Raw genomic sequence first — 24,712 nt, forward strand, 5'->3', positions numbered from 1 at the left:
TATGCATGCTTAATAAAGGAACCACTGATATATTCCTTGACTCTAGAGACACCAAAATTCAAAATTATTGTGCCATCAAGGACTGATCTGGTAGATTAATCTTTCTGTCATGTCTCGAAGATAGCTAAGATTCTTGATAAAAAGAGTGAAAGAGCGAGCAAGTACAAGGTAGTGTTTGCCTTGCACCTGGCTGACCTGGAATCTTTTTGTTCCCGCTAAGCACTGTCAGGAGTAATTCCTGAGTGAAAAGCGAGGAGTAAATCCCTGAGAAATTCTGGTTGTGCTCATCCCCACAAAGAAAATAATGAAGGAGAAATTTATATATAAAATGAAATTAAAACTTGTTTTACAAAGGTAAAATATAATCTCTACTCTCTTCATTTAATTGCAAGAGTCGGTGGTGATGAAAATGGAAATAAAAATTCCTGCTGCATCATTTTAAGCATTGACTAATAAATAAAAGAATAATGAAAGTATTTATAAATGTCCAAATTTGAATTACAGACAATACTATTTTATCAATTTCATAGGAAAACAATCCTTTTTTTTTTAAGTTGCATTTATTTTGGAAGCTACATCCAGCATTCATTGTTCAGGGACTATCTGACTCTGGGCTCAAAAGTCACTCCAAAGATAGAACTGAGATGGACCACATGCAATGCAAGCATGTCAACTATCACTCCAGGCCAGAAAATAATGTTTCTAAATATTTTTTTACATGAGTTGAAGCTAAAGAAGATTTACATAAAGGTTTGAATTGCATGTGCCACTAAATATCATAATTAATTAACGTATTCCATCTGAGTAATGCAGAATGCCTCTACCGACAGTAGATCAAATAAGACACAAATTAAATATTTTTTTCCAAATTCATACAATAAATTCACTCCAAAGTCAATCCACTTTCCCCTCTACTGCACTTCCTCCTTCCCTACTCTGTTACAAAGAGAATTTACAATGCATAGTAAGTAGCCTTTAAATGAATTCTTTGTAAGAATGGGAAAAACTGCTGTGTTCTTTTAAAGGCTTTCTATTGTGTTTTAAGTCAGAACGTCATTGAGTATAAAACCTGTCATACTTATTTCTTATTAATCTTCACCATTTATCTAGGTACACTGATTTGGGATTTATTAATTTTTCTTTGGATGAGAAAATTAAAGTGGCATTGGTGAGCAGGAAATTCAGCAGTTGAATGACAGTTTGGACTAGAAGTCTTGCCACCTAATACATAACCTGGGGCACCAGCTACTAAATCTTGTCTTTTAGTAGTATGGAGAAAACACAAGGCCATACTACTATTAATCTTTAATGAAACTAAATGTCAACTATACTATTCTGAATCACCATTCAGTTTCTAGTATATTATTCAGTATATATTCATTTTAAACACATTAGTAAATAAAGGTTGAAAGAAAACCCAATTTCTTTCTATAATTATATAAATTATTTTAGCATGTCATAACAATTTTACATGAGAATGGAAATTGTATTTAGCCATCAATTTACATTTGAATGTTTCTCCTCTCTTTAAGGAGTCAAATCTTTAATATGAGATTTATTTTTTACCTTTCTTAAGGAAAGAATTCTTAAAAAGAATGTCATTCTGATTAATTTTTCTTCCCATCCATCAGTAGCAGATATCTACTTTTGCCTAGAGGACAGTTCTAATGCTCTATGGCAATGAGGGGATTGCCATAATGCTAAACAGCTTCTATCTGCTCTATCTGGGTTTGTGATATTGCTTCCTCCTTTAAAAAAAGATCCAATGAGGGGCCTGAGTGGTGGCACAAGAGGTAGGGTGTTTGTCTTGCACACCCTAGCCTAGGATGGACCGAAATTCGATCCCCAGGTGTCCCATATGGTCTCTCATGCCAGGAACAATTTCTGAGCACATAGCCAGGGGTAACCCCTGAGCGTCACTGGGTGTGACCCAAAAACCAAAAATAAATTAATTAAAAAATAAATTAAAAGGATCCAATGATAATGTTTTAGATGGTGGAGAGTTCTTGATGTTATACAGGATTTGGGGTATCTTTGTGTAATAAGCTGAATTACCTGGTGTATTTACAGTCCAATTATAGTATTTTTTTTTCAGAAAATTTTTTTCTCTTTTTGTTGTTTTGTTCATTGACAGCATTATTTTTTCAAATGACAGCCACCATTCCCAGTAAAAAAAAATACCCAATCTGTGCTATCTGTGATCATAGGATCTGAATAGGCTTAATAAAGTACCATTAGAATGTTTCTGTATAGGACAGTGATTATTTTTTTAAACTCTGGAACTTGTAATCACTAAGCTTTCCTGGCAAGGTTCCAGAGGCATTTGCTGAGCCTTTGTTTCTACAAAAATAATGTTATTTGGTTGTTAACTAGATAAATTCTAATAATAAGAATGATATTCTGGCTGGAAATTCACGTCAAGAGTAGTTCAACAGAGGCGTTGGAGTATGGTGGATTTTTCAGTATCTTTTTCCGGTCATAGTCCTGCTACATGTTGTGTTGGAACAAATCACTGTACAGTAAGAACTTCTTTATGTGCATGGTAAAGCTTAAGCATTTCTGCTCTTAGTCTGACTTCATATGAGGTAGATGATTCAAGCAGACTTGTTGACAATGAGGTATACTAGTAAGATTTTTTGTTTTTTGGTTTTAGGGAGATGTGTTTAAGTGAAAATGAAAAAAGATGATAAGAATACAGACATATATCACAGGGAGATTTAATCCTGGACCTATAACTCTGTATATAATACATCAGCCTTGCCCAGAGTGCCTTGCTTTTTCTTTCCTCCCCTCCCTTTCTCCATTCCTCTCTCTTTCCCTCTCTTTTTGTTCTCCTTTGCCTCCTTCCCTCCCTTTCTTCCACATCTTTTCCTGCCATCTTCTTTCTTTCCTTAATTTCACTTCCTTTGGCTTTCCTCTCCTGTCTTGAATCTTACTCCTTCTGCTTTAGTTTCCTGATATTCCTGTTATATGTTTTGTTCCTATGCAACATTAAAACTCTGACCATAATTTCCAATGTATGTCTCTATGTACAGGTACATTTTAAATTATAATATATCTAAGACTTGCTCTGGAACTATGACAACTAGTTAGACCAATTGTGAACATGACAAAATCTTTTAAAGCTCTCCTCTTGTGGTTAAATGTTTATCCTAATGTTTTCAATTCTTCCTGTCACCACTGTACATAAATCAGTGCTTTATACTAAGCTTTTGGGTATGTGGTATGATGCATATCATCACAGAGAATCTTGGGAAGCATTTCTCTTTTTTTGTTACACCTTGTCTGTGTGAATTACTCTTAGTACATCAACCTTATTCTCAGTTCATGGTGTATTTCTCTTGAATTTTAATGTAGAAGGAATCTTTGAAATTCTCACTCTAGCTATGGTCAGTAAATTATAACCTTAATGGGCATCCACCTAAATGTGTGTTTGGTAGGAATTTTATGCCTTGTGGTTAATAATGCTTTGGTAACTTCCAAGTATACTATTGATCTCCCATTGCTGTCTCTGTATCTTTTATCCACATCCCCCAGTTTCCCTGTAGAGCAGTACAAAATAATTTGCCTGTTTACTCAATTGAGTAAGACTCAGATTCTGTAGTATGTTTCACATCATTCTGTCATTCACTTGAAGGCTTTTAAATACACAGAATGAATTGGGTATAGTGTAAGTGCTATGGCTCTAACATGGTTGGCAAAAATTTGCAGAGAGGGGCCAGTGTGGTGGCACTAGAGGTAAGGTACCTGCCTTGCCTGCACTAGCCTAGGATGGACCTAGGTTCGGTCCCCCGGCGTCCCATATTGCCCCCCAAACCAGGCGCGATTTCTAAGCTCATAGACAGGAGTAACACCTGAGCGTCACCGGCTGTGGCCCAAAAACCAAAAAAAAAAAAAAATTGGCAGAGAAGCTGGACAAGCTCCTGAGGTAGTAGAAAATATGTCCATATTAAAGATTGTACATTACAGGATCACTGAAAGGGATAGTATGGTTTTTCATCAGTTTGATATCATCTTCCTAAGAGACATGTTAGAAAACGTCTATTTCTTTTCTACTACTCAGGAGCTTGTCCAGCTTCTCTGCCAATTTTTGCCAACCATGTTATATCATTAGCACTTACACTATACCCAGTATTTTCTGTATATGTAAAAGCCTTCAAGTGAATGACAGAATGGAGAGGAAATAAACAGACATTTTGAAGGAGACCAACAGATTGCCAAGAGGCACATGAAAAAATTTCATCATCACTTATCATTATAAAAATAAAATCAAGAGGACAATGATACAATCTTACACCAGTGATAATTGGACATATCATAAATACTGGGAATAATCTGTGTTGGCTGGCATGTGGTAAAATGAAATTTGCATCCATGCTGGTGGTAATGTTGTCTGGTCCAACCCCTGTGGAAAACAGTTTGGATGGTTCTCAGTAAACTCAGAATTGAGCTGCCATATGACCCAGTAACTCCTCTTTTGGGTTTATCCCTAGCAGTGGTATTTCTGGATCATATAGGAGCTTAATTTCAAACTTTTGAGGAATATTCACATTGGTTTCCTAAAAGGCTGCTCGTATATGAGAGTTCCTTTCCCACTTTTCTGCCAGCACTGATTGTTCTTTTATTTATTTACTTATTTATATTTTTGGTTTTTGGGCCACATTTGGTGACACTCAGTGCTCAGAAATCGTTTCTGATATGGGGGACCATATGAAATGCCAGGGAGGGAACCCAGGTCCATCCTGGGTCAGCTGCGTGCAAGACAAATACCCTATTACTGCACCACCACTCTGGCCCCACTGATTGTTCTATTCTTTGTGATGTGTGCCAGTTTCTGTGGCATAGATGGTACCTAATTGCTGTTTTGGTTTGCATTTGCGATAATTAGTGATGCAGAACGTTTTTTCTTGTGCCTTTGGCTATCAGTATTTCTTTTTTGAGGAAATATCTATTATTTCCTTTTCCCCATTTTTCTATAGGGTTATTTGTTTTCTTCTTGTTAAGTTCTATCAGTACTTTATATATCTTAGATATTAGCCCCTTATCTGAAGTAGTGAGTAGTTTGGTGAGTAGTTTCTCACATTCCATGGGTGGTCTTTGTATCCTAATCACAGTTTCCTTTGAGGTGCAGTATTGGGTTACTGGTGTACTCTAATCAATAATTGTACTTCATCCTAGGGTGTGACCTGGTGATAGTATATTGGATTATTCCTTACTTGGTATTCTTCTCCCACCCTAAATTGGGACCTGATTCTTGTCAATAAAAGCAGGGGTCTGGAAGGCAAGGACTCATTCTTCGATCTTCTTCCACTGAGCTGTGCTCCATCTTAGGAGCAGTGAACTTCGGGAGTTTGAATTCCTTTATTGAGCATTGGATTTCGTGAACCCATTCTTGTACTTCTTCACTGTGTGAATTATTTCCTGCAAATCTCTACAACTGGAACTCTTCCCCCTATCCTAATCGGACAGGGGAATGCATACTGCCTTTCCTTTCTGGGAGCTCGGTGGGAATTAAATCTCAATTAATATTCTAGAAAACATGACTTTTTAGTGCAGAAGCATCTCAATTTAGTGTAGTTCCTTTTGTTTATCTCTGCTTCCCATTGTTTGGACAGTAGAGTTTCCTCTTTAAGGATTCCTTTAGTCTCAATTTCATAAAATGGTTTGCCTATGTTTTCTTCTCTGTATTATAGTTTCATGTGTGATATCAAGGTCTTTAATCTATTTTGAGTTGACCTTTGTGCATGGTATTAGATAGAGGTCTGACACCTTCTAGGGCACAGCCAAACATATTCCTTCTTCTGCCTCAGTCCTTGATGGCAGGGATCCCTTACCTTCTGACCTTTTTTTTTTTAAGGTTCACTTTTATTCAACCTGGATCTTCATAGTACAAAGGAATATTCATTTATTTTCTAGATAGAATATGAAGCAGTTTACTGTCTCATTTTATTCATATGATTTCTTTCACTGACTACTACTACACACACACACACACACACACACACACACACACACACTCTGTATGATTTTCCTCCTTGACTACACCAATTGCCTGCTTAGAGATCCCACTTACCTTACAGTACAGCCAGCATTTGTCTGTTCCTCCACTTGCAGCTCAGAGATGACTTTCAGACATGAAATTTTCTGGCAGTGATGCTCCACAACTATACCCTTTGGCTTTATTAAGGATTTTTCTGTCCTATTTTGAATATATTTCTATTATTATTATGTACTTTTATAAATCTTATCATATATGTCAATCATCACTATTGAATGTGATTTTTTAAAAAGAAATACGTGTTTTTCAATTCGAATTTTAGTAAATGTTGTTGGCTGTTTTTCTCCTTTTGTCTTCCTACTGATGAATGTGTATTTCTTGAAAGTAGGTGATACTGTTTTTCAGTTTTCATAAATATTCCCAGCATTAATACAGTAGATAGCACATAATAAGTACTGTTTGTTGGATATTTTTCTACTTTGTTTTTCTAATGTCTGAGGGAAGAAGTTTAGACTCTCCATTTTCCCTGTATTATTTGTATATTATTGTATATATATATATTACCTGACCACATAGAGTAAGTCTTGATCTAGATAGATCAAGATTTTTGTTAATGGTGTTGTCTTTGCTTATAACTCCTTTCTTTCCTTAACTGCAGGACATTTCAGATTAATTTATTTCCTAATTAAGATCCCAGATATTACTGTGATAGAATCAGTTCCAGATTATACTGTGTCTCTTTTCCTAAAGATAGGGTAACTTTTTTGGGGGGAAGGGCACACCTGTTAATGCTCAGTGTTAACTTCGGCTATGTGCTTAGGGGTCAGGTGGTGATTCCAAAGATATGTGTTTCTGAGGATCAAACTTGGGTCAGCACATGCAAGGAAAGCATGCTACCTGCTACTGCATATAAATTTCATATATATTAGGATATGCCTATAACAAAAGCATTGAACTTTTTGAGTTTATGAATTATACATTATACTTCTGTATTCTGAACAAACTAAATATTACCAGGTTAATCATATTGTTGTTGAACAATTAAAGTGAAAAAGAGATATTGTACCTTGAACCTTATAAGCTGGTTTCCCAAAGTTACTTCTAAGTTATGTGTCTAGTAATTCTTCCCTTTCAAAGTTGCCTTTAAGAAATTTTAAGAATGTGTGAGATACTCTATAAAAAAGCAGTAGTGGTATTTCTGTACTATATGTTTCTGTATTGCTGAGGTAGCTTACTGTATTTCATTAAAGTTCATTTATTATATTTGAAATACATCTGTTTGGTTTTATTATTGAAAATATTTTCTCCATGTTTCCTTTGTGGAATACTAAGCTAGTTCCAAAGTCAAATCTCTCTTCTCAACAAATATGTAATATAATGTTTCATTATGAATAATATGAAGTGGTGCAAATATATTTCTCAGTGCAATACCTAACATTTAGTATATACTGAATGTAATGATTTAACACTGATTGAGATAATTGCATTTTGGTAGGACTCTACATATTTTATATAGAAATTAAATAATTCATTTATAACATTTTTCAAAAGGTAAGGAAATTTATCATATATTAAAAAAAATTTCTCGGTTGTAACATTGATTATGAGTGCATTTTCTATTTTCTACAATAAAAAATTTTTATTTTTTTATTTGGAAAATTGTGGGCATTTACCTTATCTTTGATAAATTTAATAAAGTAATTATTCAGTATTTATTTCTCTTTCAAAGTACATCTCATAAGTTTCAGGTGGTTCTGTAGTTGCAACATGGTAATCACACTTTTAAATCTTCAGCTACTTGAAGCTAACTGATGTAACCTACTGGAAATTAAGGCTATAAATTCCCAGGTAGGAATTTCAGTGTTACTGCAATCAATATTTTGCAGATAGTGCTAACAGTTTTTTTCTATGAAATAGGTTGGCTAGTGGGTGGAAAAATCAATGCCTGGGAATGAAAAACAGGTGTCAAGTTTGATAGGAACATCATGCATTTGATGTCTGGAGGCCAGAGGGCCCTGTCAACAAACACAGCAGTAATTCTGTCAAATCCAATATGCATGGAATTAATGAAAATGCCAGAAACAAAGCAGCCTAGACAGAAAACTAGTCCTGCAAAAAAATAAGAGCAAAAAAATCATGTCTTCCTTTTGTATCCAAAATGAATGCTTTTGAGAGAGACAATTTGGTAACTTGACATGAGAGCACATTTGCAGTGCTAATTCTTGGATACAGAGAAGAAAAGGAATCAAGAAACAATAGGAAGCTTTGCAGATGCTGCAAGGGTATGAGCAGTTGCTGATATCATGGACTGTGAAGTGCTCTGGAATGTACTTCAGCAGTATTTTGTGGGCTGTCAGGCTTGATCTCATTCAGAGTTGGTAAAGATGATCAAGGTCTGAGTTACCAAAGTAGATAAGGAACTAGAAATAAATGCCTCATAACATATTTATAATAAGAAAATGCTTATCAGATAAGTCAACATTAGTGTTTTAAAGTCAAAGCAATTTAGTTATTTCATATAAGAGAACTATTTGGCCATTGATAAATTAGGAAGCAATGAAAAATTATATTGAAAAAAAATTTATGATTTATTCCTTCTTGTTATAAGATAAAAAAATTCACTGAAAATCAGTTGAAATTTCCGAGAGCCAATAAAATGCAAACTTACAATGTAAAATATGTTCAAGTCTGAAATCACACTGTCTGAATTTAAATTTAACTTCTACCACCTTTCAATTATATCACCTTGGACAAGTTACTTAATCATGTGCTTTATATTCCTCGTCTCCAAAGATATTATTATGAAAATAAATAAAAATGTTACATAAAAAGCCTTTAAACAGTACCTACTACACAACTAATACAATATGTGCTTAGAAATTCTATATTATATGTTCATTATTATGCCAAAATTTCCTATGATTTTTATGGGTTTTTGTTCGATGGGACTATTATAGCTATCTCTACTCAGGATTTACTCCTGGCTGACTCTGTTCAGGGATCATTCATTGTAGTTCTTATGAGACCATATACAACACCATGGCTTAAACTGAAATGGACTGCATGCCACGCAGGTACTTTCACCCTGTACTATCTCTCTGTTCCTCATGTTCCTATACTCTTTAATAGAAAGTGTAATTTAGAAGATTTTACTTATGGTATTACTAAAATATACAATATCTATGACAAATCTTACCAAAAATCTATAATAAATGGGAAAATATTCACATTTTAACAACTTAAGTTCTCTGATAATTTACATAAATTTATTATAATTTTATTTAATTATCAATAATATGTGGAGACTTGCAAAATTTAAAAATTATTGTGAGACGATACCCAATTTACAACAGGCTAGACACAGAAGGGACCACTTGTACTAGCAGCCCAGAAGGCAAAGGAGGGGCGATACGGGATGCAGGTTGGGAACAGAGGTGGAGAGAGAATAACATTGGTGGTGGGAATGCCCCTGATTCAATGTCACTATGTACCTGAAATACTACTATAAATGATTTGTGAACCACTTTGGTCAAAATAAAAATTATTAATATAAAAATTATTGTGAGAAAAATAATTTTTTAACTAATTTTTAAAATGGAAGTAGAAATATTCAGGGGGATAATTTACCCTACATATATTAAAATTAAATTATTATAGATACTAGTAGAGTTCAGTAGGATAAAACAAAGAGTACAAACCCTAAATTTGTAAAACTAGCATTCCAGATTTAAAGGAATAAAAGTGAATTATTTAATAGTACTTTGGATACATTGGAATTATCAGTTGAGAAAAAATACAGTTTTATTGAACTCTTGATAGCATGACTTAAAAATTAAGCCTTTACTGAAAAAAGTTGATGCCTTGGTTGTATTTTAGAAACTGTTAGAGGTTGATTCATACTCTTCTACATTTAGAAACATGAGTATCTTCACATCATCTTAAAAGCAGAACTGTGAAAAGATTTCTTTGTTTACTTTTTTTCGTTTTTGCTTTAGGGCCTTCATATCTGGCTGGGCATAAGGGACCATAGGTAATTCTCAGATTAAACCCCTGTTGGCTACGTGCAAGGCAAGCACCCTTTCTTTTATATTGTCTCTAGTCCCCATATTTTCATCTTTTAAAGTAGAAAAATCTTTCAAAAAGCAGCCTGGGGGGGGTGGCGGTGGAATATATGGGTTGCAGAAAGGGAACTGGGATGGAGGGAGGACAAATTTGGTGATGGGTATTCTCTTGATTCAATGTTAATATGTACCTAAAATACTACTGTGAAAGATATATAAGCCATTATGATCAAAATAAAAATTTAAAAAATGCCAAAAAAACAAACAAAAAAAGTTAGTCAAATTAAAACCCAGAAAAATATTGAATGTAAAGTTTATATTACAAACTTCTAAAAACTACAAACTTACTAAAAAGAGAAAAAGTATAAACAAAGATTATAACAGGCCATTTGTGAAACCAGAGAATGGCTATTACACATGTTTTAAGGTAGCACTACATTTAAATATAAAATTATAGATTTAAATGTTGTAATATTTAACATATATTAAAATAAAAATATTTGCAAATAAAATTATAGTTTAGGACTGAAACAATAGTAGAGCCAGTAAAGCATTTGCCTTGCATGCAGCTGACCTGGGCTCAACCACCAGCATTCTCTATGTCCCTAGCACATCACAGGTATAATTTCTGAGTACATAGCCAAGAGTAACCCCTGAGTGCTGTCAAGTATGGCCTCAAAACAAAACAAACAAAAGATGGTTTATGCTCTAAGCTCAAGGGCATTTCTAGTGCTGAAATGGGTGTTAACAGGCTTATACACTGATATGCAAATGATATGATCTCCTTAAGAATAAGAATGAATTTTATTAGACAAAAGTCAAGGACACAGCTGAGTTTAATATCTCAAAAGGGAATCCAAGAATTGTTTCCTGTAAATGGGATTCTTTTTACATACTTCTAAATGTGACAATAAGTCCAGGTCAAATTTGAATAGCATAATGATCCAACATGTCAATAAAGAAAATGAACAATAGGGGCCGGAGAGATAGCATGGAGGTAGGGCGTTTACCTTGCATGCAGAAGGACAGTGGTTCGAATCCTGGCATCTCATATGGTCCCCCGAAAATATGTTTTACTATATCCCCATCCACCCCCTCAAGTTTTAATAGATTATAGTATCAAACATAAGTTCAAAATCCCACCTACATATCATCAGATAAAAAAGCCTCAAATCTCACCTGAAGCATCCAAATGATGTATGGTTAAGACTTTAGGTATTATCTTTCTGAGGCAAAATTCTATTACACTTGCAGATCTATCAAACATAAAACAAGCCTTTAACTTTTTTAATACAATATCTGGACACAGAGTGTAGACTCTCCCCTACCAAAAAGGTAGAAATTAGATGGAGTAAAGGGTCATAATCTGAAACAAGTTTGAAAGATAACAGAAAATTTAAATAGATTTCAAGAACTAAAAATAATATGTGACTCAAAGCTTCATCCTCTAGTCTCTTATTTTAAAGTACACGGATCTGCATCCACTTGATTTTCCTCTCTACCTGTTGCTCTACTGCCTTCTGACTCTATCTACAACTCTACCTTCTGGACTTAGAGGGTAAGGATCATTTCTCTTTTATTTGAAGGTAATGTTTTTAGTCAGGTAACACCATCAGCCCATTTCTTCTGTGTAGAGGTTCATACATCTGATAGCCTGCCTTTATTTTTTATCCTGTTTCTGTCCACTTTATTCTACTATGACAATATTGCTGCTGATACAAACATTTTCTGAAGCACAGCAATGTTTTTGTCACAATAACATAAATTGGGTTTAACTCCTGACACCACATAATGGTCCTGTCCCCAGACTACCAGTAGGAATAATCTCTGGGTGCAGAGACCGGAGTAAAGCCTGAGTATATCTAGTTGTATCCCCTGAAAACCTCCCACCCACCCACACACACACACAAAGAAAAAGAAAATCTCAAAGATATTTAAGAATAGGTTTCTGTTCTGGGTGCCATATTGGGGCTAGTGAGCATTTTAGTGCATTAAATTTAACCCTTCATATAACCCTGTACAAGTAGTTATTAGCTCCTTTGAAATAAGCAACTGGACCTTAGAGAAATCTCCTGCTGAAAACCAGAGAAGCCTGGCCTTCAGACTTAAGACTTTTTTCCCCTATCTATTTGGTCTTTCACTTTGTCATGAAAAGCTTCATAGGGCACAGAGCCGAGGCATGAAAGACATATAGAAGAGACTTAGAAAATATGAATACGGGGCCAGAGAGATAGCATAGAGGTAAGGCGTTTGACTTGCATGCAGAAGGACAGTGATTTGAATCCCGGCATTGCATATGGTTCCCTGTGCCTGCCAGGAGCGATTTCTGAGTGTGGAGGCAGGAGTGACCCCTGAGTGCTGCTGGGTGTGACCCAAAAACAAAAACAAAAAAAAGAAAATAAGAATACAGTTATTGCTTTGGCAGCACATATACTAAAATTGAAATGATACAGAGAAGATTAGCATGACCCTTGTGCAAGGATGAAATGCAAATTTGTGAAGTGTTTCATATTTTTTTAAAATTATGAATATGAAGGAACCACTGTATGATCATATTAAGAAACCAGAAAAAAAGAATAAAATGCCTATCAGTTCAGAAAAAAACATAATATTTGCAATCAATAAAATGAACAAACATGGAACTTAGATATGTTTTTTTCTATCAGATGAATAATGTGCAAATGTTGGCATGCAGGATATGCTTTATTAGCAAGAAATTGAGACTCAAGATAGATGAGATGATAAATGAACCGTTCAGAATAATTATATAATCTTGACATGATGTATTTTTACTATAGTTTAGTGTGTGTCTTGCTGGATATTTTTGAGGAAGTATATATGTGTCTCACTAGAAATGAGATGCCAAAGTAAAATTAATGCAGATACTATTATAAAAGAAACAAGCACATATGTAGTATCAGGTTGAATCACAATATCCTTTTGAAGGTAATGTCAGTCAATGGTATTTATGAGAATAGAAGTGGGGTCATGAAAGCCCATCTTGGATGGCAGAGTACCTCTTAATGACCACAGGCAGAAAATCATTTTATATTGCGGCCAGAACAATAGTCCAGAGAGTAGGATACTTGCCTTGAATGCTTCCAATTTTGGTTTGATCCACAACACCCCATTTTGTTCCCCAATCCTTGCCAGGATTAATCCTCTAGTGTAGAGACAAGATAAATCTTGAGCACAGCTGAATGTAACCCAATACCCTACCCAATTTATTTATTTATTTCGGTTTTCTTTGAGGGGGGGCACACTCAGCAGCACTCAGGGTTTACTCCTGGCTCTGAGCTCAGAAATTACTCCTGGCAGGTTCAAGGAACCATATGGGATGAAGGAGATAGAAACCAGATCTGTTCTAGGTTAGCCACATGCAAGGCAAATGCCCTACCTCTGTGCTACCACTCTGGCCCCATCCCACCTCAAAATTTTATCTTTTGTGACATTATTAGACTTATTTAGAAGCATAATCATGGTAAAAACATAACTTTGTAACATCAGAAAATATCTTATTATTAGCAACTTATACTATTTTATTTTCTTTGGGGACCAAAATTGGTAGTGCTCAGGTGTTACTTCTGGCTCTGCATTAAGAAACTATTTTGTAGTTTATTTTACTGAAATAGAGAAAACCTGTACATTTAATGGATTTATGATATACTCAATATCAATAATAACATTCATAGTAATCTATTCTAATACCTGCATTATTGGGACACACCAGATTGTCTAGAAGTCATTCTAGACAACTTATTGTCTAGAAGTCAACCATTGAAGTTAATAAAGTGCTGTTGCCATGTTGCAAATACCCATTTAATTTTGTATATTATTTTCTATGGATATGAATTATCTCCAAAGAAGTGAAACCTCATAAGAGGTTTTATTTTTTATTTTTGTTTGTTTGTTTGTTTTTGTTTTGGGGCCACACCCAGCAGTGCTCAGGGGTTACTTCTGGCTGTCTGCTCAGAAATAGCTCCTGGCAGGCACGGGGGACCATATGGGACACCAGGATTCGAACCAACCACCTTTGGTCCTGGATCGGCTGCTTGCAAGGCAAACACCGCTGTGCTATCTCTCCGGGTCCATAAGAGGTTTTATAAGCTTTTATAGATTATTTCTTTCTCTTCTCAATAATTCAATACTTATTTAAAAGAGATCAATCTTAACTTATATTTTCACAAAGTCTTAAATGTCATATTTAGAATCATTTATTTTCTGTTGAATTAATGATATTGGCTAGAGTACCTGCTATATAGACACAAAGCTGGAAATTCAATCCCTAGCACTACCCCACATACTAAACTCAGTCCTAGTGACACCACCATTGTGATTCCACCACAACAAAGTGTGCAGTCTCCAGTGCACCATAACCAAGAATGTAAAATTGAAACTAAAGTGTGTTACCCTTAACAAGCACCACAACTAAGTGTATACATTGCTTCATTAGTAAATAGGAAAAAAAGATAAAACAGCACATATTACCTTTAATTATCATAATTATCATTCTAACATTGGAAATTAATACAGAGCTACATCCAATACTGAAGATTTTCAGAGATTGTAGGCAATTTAAGTAAGACTAAAGGAATTTATAGTACTTTGGAGTTATTGGAAGGGCCTTGTCAAAATTTTGGATCATTATATAAACATATTCTGATCAAAAATAATATTTGAAAGTCTCAATTTGTTTTTAAAAGTTTGGGTGTTGGGGCGAGAGAGATAGCACAGAGGCGTTTGCCTTGCAAGCAGCCGACCCAGGACCTAAGGTGGTTGGTTCAAATACCAGCGTCCCATATGGTCCCCGGTGCCTGCCAGGAGCCATTTTTGAACAGATAGCCAGGAGTAACTCCTGAGCGCCGCCAGTTGTGCCCCCCCCCCAAAAAAAAAAGTTTGGGGTGTTTACTGAAACTGGGTATATTAAAACGAATATAAGAAGTTGGAATTTTTCATCCGATATATGCTAAGAGCAATAATAAGTTTTAGATATGGAAAATGTGAATAATTTACCTAAACAATATAAGCACCTTCCCCAGTTAACTACTCTTTTGCCACGTACAAATGCCCTTGGCTCATCATTCCACATCCAATGTCAGTTCACCTGGTTCCTGGATCGCTAATGGATGATTATATAAATTCGTTGCTGCTCATTACGAGTTTGATATTTAGTTTTTTATCCTTCTGATTGACCCATCAAAGCTTCTGTATTTGGGCAATCACTCATGTCAATTGAAAAAAAAAATGGCACGGGATTGCTGGCATCCTTTTTCTGTATAATATGTGCTGGGAGATATGGCAGTCAAGCATCAATCTTGTTTTCATTATGGGAGCATTAAAATAGTGCTACCATTCAGAATTATTACTGTTGGGTAATTCCTCAGATCTAGAGAGGGCTACTGTGACTTCCTATTCTATGATTTGGTATTATTAATATCTTTCCATCGGGCTAGGAATATATGTGGTACATTAAAATGGTGGAACAAATATGCCAAAATCTGACTTGGAGTTAAAAGAAAAAGATATCATTCAAGATCATTGATAGTAGCAGGATTAAATTAAAAGAATCACAGGTTTTTTTTTAAGAATGATTATCTGGGTTTGTTTTTGTGAACAATCACACTGTGTTCTTAAGTAAGGAAATAAAAAATAGATGAAATTTGGTCAAAAATGACTGAATTTTACTCATTATCTTTTAATATCAAATGTATGCCCACTATAAATAAAGCTATACACATCTGTACTCTAGCTGTATTTTTTCCAGATATTTAAAATAGTTAATGAATAACTCCTTGCTGACACAATTACTTTGTTCAGTCTGAGCACTATACCATATGAAAGTTTACTTTGTCAGTTGATGTGGAAAATATTGTTGATTTATCAGTTCCATCAATTGAAAATGTATTTATCAAAGTTATTTCATTCTTTATACCTTGGCTAAGGTTGATTACACATATCAGAATGTATCCATTTGGAAAAAAATTAAACCAGCTCTATAGCCACATGACATTAATTGATAACATTTCTTTAGCATAGATATATATGACCATGTGGTCTTGTCAAAAAAATTAGTCTTGTCTTAAATTCTGGATCTAGCTCACACTGTTGAAGATAATGTCTTTGAATTAATACAGTTTGTCAGCAGCAGTAGACAGCAGTAATAGCAAGAATGTCTTGCTACATCTTCCTCAGACTGATGTATGAAATAGCATAACCCATTTATTTTTATACAAAATTATAAACAACATCTGTGCTGTGCTTTCCTGGCAATGATGAAATTACTAAATCTGAGAAGATTTATATAATGGTTTATCATCTTACCAGGTGATTTTCATGGTAAACTTAAACACTTGAAGCAATAGCTTATAATGAATGTTTGTGGATCATGGATCTACTTAAAAAAGTTGTTTGAAAATCAGCTTACTCTTTCAGCTATTTGATCCTTTTTAAACACACATTTGACATCTTGTGGGGTTTAGAATTTAATTAGAGGCATCATAAGGAATAGTTTGAGTTAGTGTGTACGGAAATGTCCTTTGTCTGGTCAAATTAAAATGACGAAGCACATTTGTCATTCCTAATACAGTGTGGTTATATTTTATGCCTTATAAAATGCTTAATCTAAAGTATAGAATTATGTTCATGTAAAATTTTAGCCCATTATATTTCACAGTGATCTATCATAATATGATTAAGTCCAATTTTTGTTGAGATACCGAACCTCTCCAACTACAACTACTTGGCTTAGATTGGGATCCTGAACCCTTCCAAGTACAACTCCTTGACTTTGGTTGAAAAATGTTTCATCTTAGTTACTCTTTGTTGATTTACAATGCACCATGGCATCTGGGGTGCAAAGGGGCAAATTGTCATTGACATAGTATGAAGTGAAAAGTATATGCCTGTCGTCTTTTATCTTTCATTTAGCAACTAGACATATGTTTCCTTCGTGCAAAGGAAAGAAAATCACAAGGACCCATGCTTGTCTCTCTTTAGAACTCTCTAGAATTAGCTTGTCATGAAATGTAAAACTAATGTGCAGTTGTAAAATCTGCTGCCAGCATTTTCCTCACTACTGCCTGATGGCTAAGTAGATTTGGAAATGAAAGGGGTTATTATAAAGTGATTACTGAATAGCTAGGTATGTCATTTTAAACAAGCATCTAAAATCTCTCTGTTAGACATTCAGGCTGTAGTCTTGTTTTGTATCATTCATATTTAAGATGTGATTTTGATTATAGAAGAGTAATCAAGCACTACTAGTAATTTAAGAAAAAATACTGGATGATATTTTCTTTCATTCCTTATTAAAATACATTAGAATTTAAATGAGGCATTCTCTTTCTAAAATGTATAACTATTAAGTATGTACCAAATATAAAATCCAAATACCAGTTGAGTGTAGTTCAGACTTCAAAATTCCTTACTTGGCTAAATGCTTACTTATTTTAAATTTAAGGAAACCTATATAAAGTAACATTGAAATGCATATATCAAAAATAAAATAATTTAAAAATAACTCCTTAATATCTTATTTCTGCCAACTTCAATGGGAAGGCAGATGCCTTGAAGGATTCTAAAGGATAAAATAAATCAAAATAAAATTCAACTATCATGCTTTTTACACTATCCCTTCTTTATTTTTAAATGTTTCTTAGAAACATCATCTAGGCAGAGTTTGAATATTCACATAATCTCCAAGTTTTTCAACCTGCCCTCAAACTTCATACAGATTCTTTGTGCCATGCTGTGTAAACCTTCAAAAACAGTATAGTGCATTTCAAATGACGTTTTTTTATTTCTTTTTTTTTAATCTCTTGGAAAGACTGTCTACAATTCGAAGAGCTTCTTATCATTTTTCTGTGCCTTCCACCACCCTTCATCGCAATTCCTAACCATATAATAGATCACATTGCATGGTTTGTCTTTTCAAGGTAATTCTCACCGTTATTTAATTTAATTTACTTCTCACTGATATTCTTATTCTTGAAAATAGCTTAATTTGTCATTCCCAATTCAGAATCTTTTGAGAACCTTCATCCTGGAATCTGAAATGCTGCATGCATGGCCTATTTGAAGAAGGCAGGCAGCTTAATACCTACCCCTTTCACCCTGACTGCCTTAGAAGACTGTTTTTCATCAGTGTTACAAATCAAATCCCAAATTTTATTCACTTCCAAACAACAACTATCTATCATAGTCTCTGGACATCCTTGTTAATAATATACTTAATATTTCTCTCAGATATATGCCAGGATATATTTTCCCGTCCGATGCCAAGAGCCTGGCTAATTGCTGGTACAATTTCCAATTTTATCTTGGCACCATACTGCTTCAGTCTGCTAATTAGGTTTACTCTGTGATGACCTTATATGTGTCTTCTTTCATATGGCTTAGAAATATCTTTCTTCTAGAGTAAACGGAACAGAGTGCTTACTTACCATGTGCCCAAGCCATGTACAATCAATCCCCAGCTCCCCATTACCTGAGCATCACCAGGACTGGTAACAACAAAAGAAAATAACTTCTAAAAATAGTTACTATAATTTATGAGTGATCCAAAAAGTACAGGAGAAGATGCTTAACATCAACTATTAGATGATGTCTGTCTAATTTTGTGAAATTTTCAAACAAGGCAATTCTATAGAGATAGAAAGTGAATTAGTACAGTGTGTCTCAATCTCTGGTTTTATCTACCTGCAGTTTCCCAGGATATTCCAAGGATGATTTAGGTGAAATTAGATACATAGGGGCTATGCCACAAAGACCAAGGGTCACAAAGGGAAGTGAGGTGTGATATGAAGAAAACAGAGATGTGACCAAAAAGAAGAAAATTCAGAAAATGTTGAGAGTCTTTGAACTGATGGTTGCCCTGGACTGACATGGTGGCATATAGTGTCAATGACTGCTAGATTAAGGGTTTCTTTGGGACTTAGTAGGATCTAAACTTTCATTACCATTCACCACTATTATATCTCTGAATATACTACAGTCATTGAATTATACCATTTAAATTGGTGAAGTTTATGACATGTAAATAGAATTCAAAGAAATATTGAAGAGTTTAAATAAGTAATAATTAGAAAGAATATAATATAGAAGCTTACTTAATTGGCCATCAGTCTTTATCATTGTAATATGCCTACATCATACCAGTAATATACCTCATGGTGCCAATCTTCACTTACCTAAAATTAGTGTGTCTTTATTGAGAACTTCAAAAGCAAAACAAACTAGTATGTATTGAACTTTTAAAACTTTAACATTTTATGGAAAATTGAGAATACCAGTTATCCTCTATCTTTTACCTATCCTGCATCTATTGTTTAGCTTATATTCATCTTGTATCTTAATTCTTAAATTTATTTATTTTCTAATTGTTTCACTTACTGTGAGAATAATATAATTATAAGCAGCTTCTTCCAAAGATTTCTACATCTGTTGAGCCTCCATGATGTGGTCTGACTTGAATCAGTTGTTACAATTTTTATTTTACATATTATGTTTTATTATAATGTTATATCATACTGTATGACATAGACCATCTTATTGTTTCCCACAGATCTAATTCAGGATAGAACTTTAGTCTTCTCTCTATAATTCAATTGACTTTGTCAGGTCAGGTCAATCAAAGCACTGATCTGATTCTAAGCATGACTCTCCCTGGATTTTTTAATCCTGCACCTTCACATTAATGCTAAGTGACAGTGCTTCTTTGCACTGTCTGCATTTGTCCCCTTACAAATTAGACCCACTGTGAGCTCTTGCTGCAAGGTAATAGTAAGGAAACAGCATTCTGAAAATTCAGGAAAGTGATTGATCCTTTCAGTACACAGTTATTGTACAGAATGATCATTTCCAACACTAATTATCATAGTGGTCTCTTCTATAACTTCACTCTTCCACTATTTGGGCCTAGCTACCTACCATTGAATGGTTTTCCTGGCCCTCATCACTATTGTATTAGGATATCATTGCCTTCTATTTTTTAATATCCCACAAATGAGTGCAATCATTCTATGTCAGTTTTTTCCCTGGTTCATTGCACTCAGCATAATTTTGCTCCATATCCATCCATGTATAAGCAAATTTTATAAGTTCATTTTTTTCTAATAGCTGTGTAGTATTCCATTGTATAGATGTACCATAGTTTCTTTATCCATTAATCTCTTCCAGGGTACTTGGGTTGTTTCCAGATTCTAGCCATTGTGAATTGGGACTCCTAAGGTATATTACTAGGAGTGATATTGCTGAGTCATATGTAAGTTAATTTCTAGAGGTTTTTTTTGAGGAATATCCATATTGTCTTTTAAAAAGGCTGGACCAGTTGACAGTCCCACCATCAGTGAATGAGAGTCCCTTTCTTTCTGCATTCATGCCAACACTAGTTGTTCTTGTTCTTTTTTATGTGTGCTAGCCTCTGTGTTGTGATGTGGTATCTCATTGTTTTGATTTGCATCTCATTGATAATAAATGAGGTGGAGCATTTTGATGTGCTTTTTCACATCTGGATTCCTTCTTTGACGAATTTTTCTGTTCATCTCTTCACGTTTTTGAACAGGTTTAAATGATATTTTTTGTCCAGTTCTACCAGTGCCTTATATATCTTAGAATATAATCCTTATCAAATGGATATTTTGTGAATACTTTTTCATATTCCTTGGGCAATCTTTGTTTCCTGGTCACGGTTTCCTTTGAGGTACAGAAACTTCTTAGTTTAATGTAGCTCCACTTGTTTAACTTTGGCTCAATTTGATTTGTAGTGGTGTTTCATCCTTAAAGATGCCTTTATTTTCAATATCATGGAGAGTTCTACCTGTATTTCCTTATGTACCTTATAGTTTTAGCTATGATATCAAAGTTCATTTTGATTTGACTTTTTTGCATGGCACTAAAGAGAAGTCTGAATTCACTTTTTTGGCATGTATTCAACTAGATTTTTCTATCTACATAAAGAAGCAGCTTTCTTTGCTCCTCTTCATATTTTTTGACTTTTATCAAAGAAGAATTGATCATATATCTAAGGGTCTGTTTCTGGATATTCAAGTCTGTTTCATTCACTCTATGACTCATTTGCTTTATAAAACTCCACATTGCTTCATTCACAATCTCACTCTACTCACCTCACATCTAGGTGATTGTCAGAGTACAAGAATTGGGAAGAATGATTTATTACAGGAGATGTAACAGGCTCCTGCAGACCATTGTGATTCATTCTTTTATAATGTTCATGAACTATAGGGATATGGATGCTTCGAACATTTTCCATTTGAGTACTGTAAAATCAAAGTTCATCTGAACAATGAGTGTGAAGTAGCCATTAGTTCATAAATAAGTAAAGATACCCTTGAAAAGTGATGGGAAGAGACAACATTCCTCCAAAGATGGTGGAAGACATAACCATCTATCAGTATATCTTCAATAAATAATTAATTTTATGGTGTCTGGGAAAACAACAATACAATTCCACATTTTTTACATCAGAAAGTTGAACTTTCCTGTACTGCCTTAATATTTGAAAGGTTTCAAAAAGAAACACAAAAATTATTTTTAGGCCAAACATGCAAAAGCAGTATTAAATTAACAACAAGATCTGGGCATAATCCAGCAAAGAGGTAACCTGGAAGAACAAAAATAATTGCAGTTAAAAATTATTTTACTTTCTTCTTATCTTCTTAAATGGAAAGAAACTGGTTCATTCTCTCCTGTTGAAATACTTTGTTCTGTTCTGCAATTACAATCCGCAGTGGGGTGCTGGCAATGTACTGTACTCCTAACGTAGCATTTTATTCTTTCTCATTCTCCAAGTTCCCCTATAAGATCAGAGGAATAGAAAAATCTAGTATTTAAAGCATGAATTTACCAGTCAGATGAAATTTTTAAATGAAAAAGGCTGTTGATGAAAGCTAAGAATGATTATTTATAGTAATAAATCAGTCTTAAATAATTGAGTGTAGTCTTGTAAAAATTAACTTGACTATACTCATAGTATATATATTAAAAACTGTTATCATTAAAATATTATAAATGCCAAAAATGGATGCTCTAAACAGTTAAAATATATTTATAATAACATTTGATTTGCTTAGTACTAACTGGAGAGAATGGTTCCTATACCTAAAATTTACCTTGTACTTTTTGATCGACTTTTTACAATACTAATCACTTAATTTCTGTAAGAAAAAGTGAATAGTTTAGAGTACTTCTGTACTCCAACTTAAAATATCAGATCCAAATTTTGAAAGCTTTTTGTGGGTATCTCAACTGTATGAGGCTTAGAGAAGGTCAAAACCTATTCAAACCAATTTTTCACAGTTCTGAAAATATCAGTAAAAAATAATTTGTCCCCTCCTGTTTTATATAGTCTGAAATAAATATCAAAGAACTCCTTTACTGCACATCCACTTTTACTTCCTATAACAGTTTTCTTGTAAAGTTCATCTATAGAATGAATTGTCACTTGTTCATTTCAGTGCACTGAAGCAATTGGAGAGTATCTTTGCTGTGTAGCTGCAGTGTCTCTTCTGCAACAGTGAACTTTACACTTTGGAAATGTTACTAAGAGAGCCAGCAAAAATGTACTATTCTAGGGATCAGTGAGAGCCATGTTCATGGTACCTCTATGGCTTCTTATTTTAGCAGAAAAGTAAAAGAATGTTCCAGAACTTGGAAAAGCTATTTTGAGGAAAATTGATGAATTCAGAGAAAATAAAGAAATGAGCTAATTGCATATTATTTATTAATGTCATATTATAAAATGCATTAAATGGCATATATAGACTGATTCTAATGAGCCAGCAGCATATACTTATGTAGTTCATGCGCTGCATAAACAGAAGTTGTTCATACATAGCCTAAATCACATAAACTGTTTTGCTTGTTGTGGCAGTTCTCTGGTAAATGAGAAAGGAAGAGTCCTCCTTTTCATACAAAGGTCCTGTCTGGGTTTTGGACTATTGAACTTTGCAGAGTATTCTGTACCTCCTGATGTTTTGACGTATTGAGTTCTGTTTGGAACTTTATTTTGACCTCATTATGTATTTAAGAAAAGAATGAAGTTCAAAAGGTGTCTGGAAAGTGGAGGCATGAATAGCAATAGTTCTTCCCTTAAGCATCATAGTCAAGATTTGAGACTCAGTTATTAGACCTCATTTCTAGCATGAGAACATTTCTGGTGCAAAGTGCATTGCATCTTTTGAGGAGGGGGCTCTACAGCATACTTCACGACAGAGTTTCTGATCCATAGATGTATCCCCAAAACAGTTAACTTTTCAGTGCATTCCTTAATTACTTTAAATCTGGATGGCTCCCTCTCAAAACAACCTTATGTAGATTATTCTCTGGGAGTGAATATGAAAGTCAAGAGTGCTTCATGGATATTCATCTTTTCCCTGTAATGTATACTTGAGATCATTATGCAGTACTTTATATTAACAAATATTATATGTAACCTCCATAAATCATGCAGCGTAACAGTAGATTTCTTAGCTTGGTATGAAATTCCAAGCTCTTAACACCCCCAAAATCCTTTTTTATTTCATTTGTTCTTAAAATAGATTCATAATATCACTATATGTATATATGTATAACTACATGTATATATGTGTGTGTGTGTGTGTGTGTGTGTGTGTGTGTGTGTGTGTGTGTGTGTTTGAGCCACACCTAGTGGCTATCCGAGGTTACTCCTGGATCTGTACTCAGAAATCATTCCTGCTGTTTAACTTCTCCCAGAAACAAAAGAAAAAAAGAAAGAAAGAAATCATTCCTGGAAGGCTTGGGGGACCATATGGGATGTTGGGATCAAACCCGGGTTGGTCACATGCAAGGCAAATGCCCTACCCACTATGCTATCACTCAGGCCCCAATATCACTAAATTTTAAAACAAATTATTCTTACTTGATTTTCCGTTTTATAAATTGTATTAAAATACTGTTCTGTGATTTGTATTTTTCACTAATTTTTATTTTTACTGTAGTTTCACTTTCAGTTTATAAATATTTATATATTTCCTGGTTTATAGAAAGTTTACATGTTTCTTTACTTTTGTCTTTATTTTGTGGCCAACAATGCTGCTATCTTCTAGATTCCATGAAGAGAGGGTTCTTTTCAAATATATTTATTTATGTTTTGTTTTGTTTTGGGCCCATACCTGACAGTGCTCAAAGGGTACTCCTGGCTCTTAGCTCAGGTATCACTCCTGGGGAAGCGTGGAAGATAATAAGGGATGCTGGGGATCAAACCTGGGTCTGCCACATGCAAGGCAAGTCTTTAAATGCTACAATATCATTCCAGTCCCCAAATTTATTTATTATACTCTTGAATTTACTATCCATGTGGTACAGTTATGTATAGAAATGGTGGCACTTATGTAAATTCACAGAAGTTTGTATGTATTAACATATGTAAAACAAAGATTGCAAAACCACTGTTCTTTGCTTAAACCTACAGTTGCTTGCATTCTAAGTTCTTATATATGGCCATGTATGAAATGAAACCTCATTAAATCTTGGTAGCATTGTAATCTGGTTCAGCCTCTATAAGAGACGGTGACTTCTTAGAAATTTACTGGAAGAAAATAATTTTAGAGACAGTGGAGGAGAGATATTGAAACTTTGTTGGTAAATACAAAGTGGTAACTTTGCATGTCTAAAT

General features: G+C 34.3%; 1 protein-coding gene and 1 non-coding gene across 2 annotated transcripts in view; both read left to right on the top strand.

Moving 5' to 3' along the window:
- Positions 1 to 24,712, top strand: part of PTPRM (protein tyrosine phosphatase receptor type M) — an 829,551-nt gene that overhangs the window by 445,158 nt on the left and 359,681 nt on the right. The gene's annotated exons all lie outside the window — the stretch shown is intronic.
- LOC126004602 (U6 spliceosomal RNA) lies at positions 12,473 to 12,575 on the top strand. The gene has a single exon (XR_007493872.1). It is a non-coding gene; the product is annotated as a U6 spliceosomal RNA (small nuclear RNA).

The sequence above is a fragment of the Suncus etruscus genome, chromosome 3, assembly GCF_024139225.1.
Source record: "Suncus etruscus isolate mSunEtr1 chromosome 3, mSunEtr1.pri.cur, whole genome shotgun sequence".
Classification (NCBI taxonomy): Eukaryota; Metazoa; Chordata; class Mammalia; order Eulipotyphla; family Soricidae; genus Suncus; species Suncus etruscus.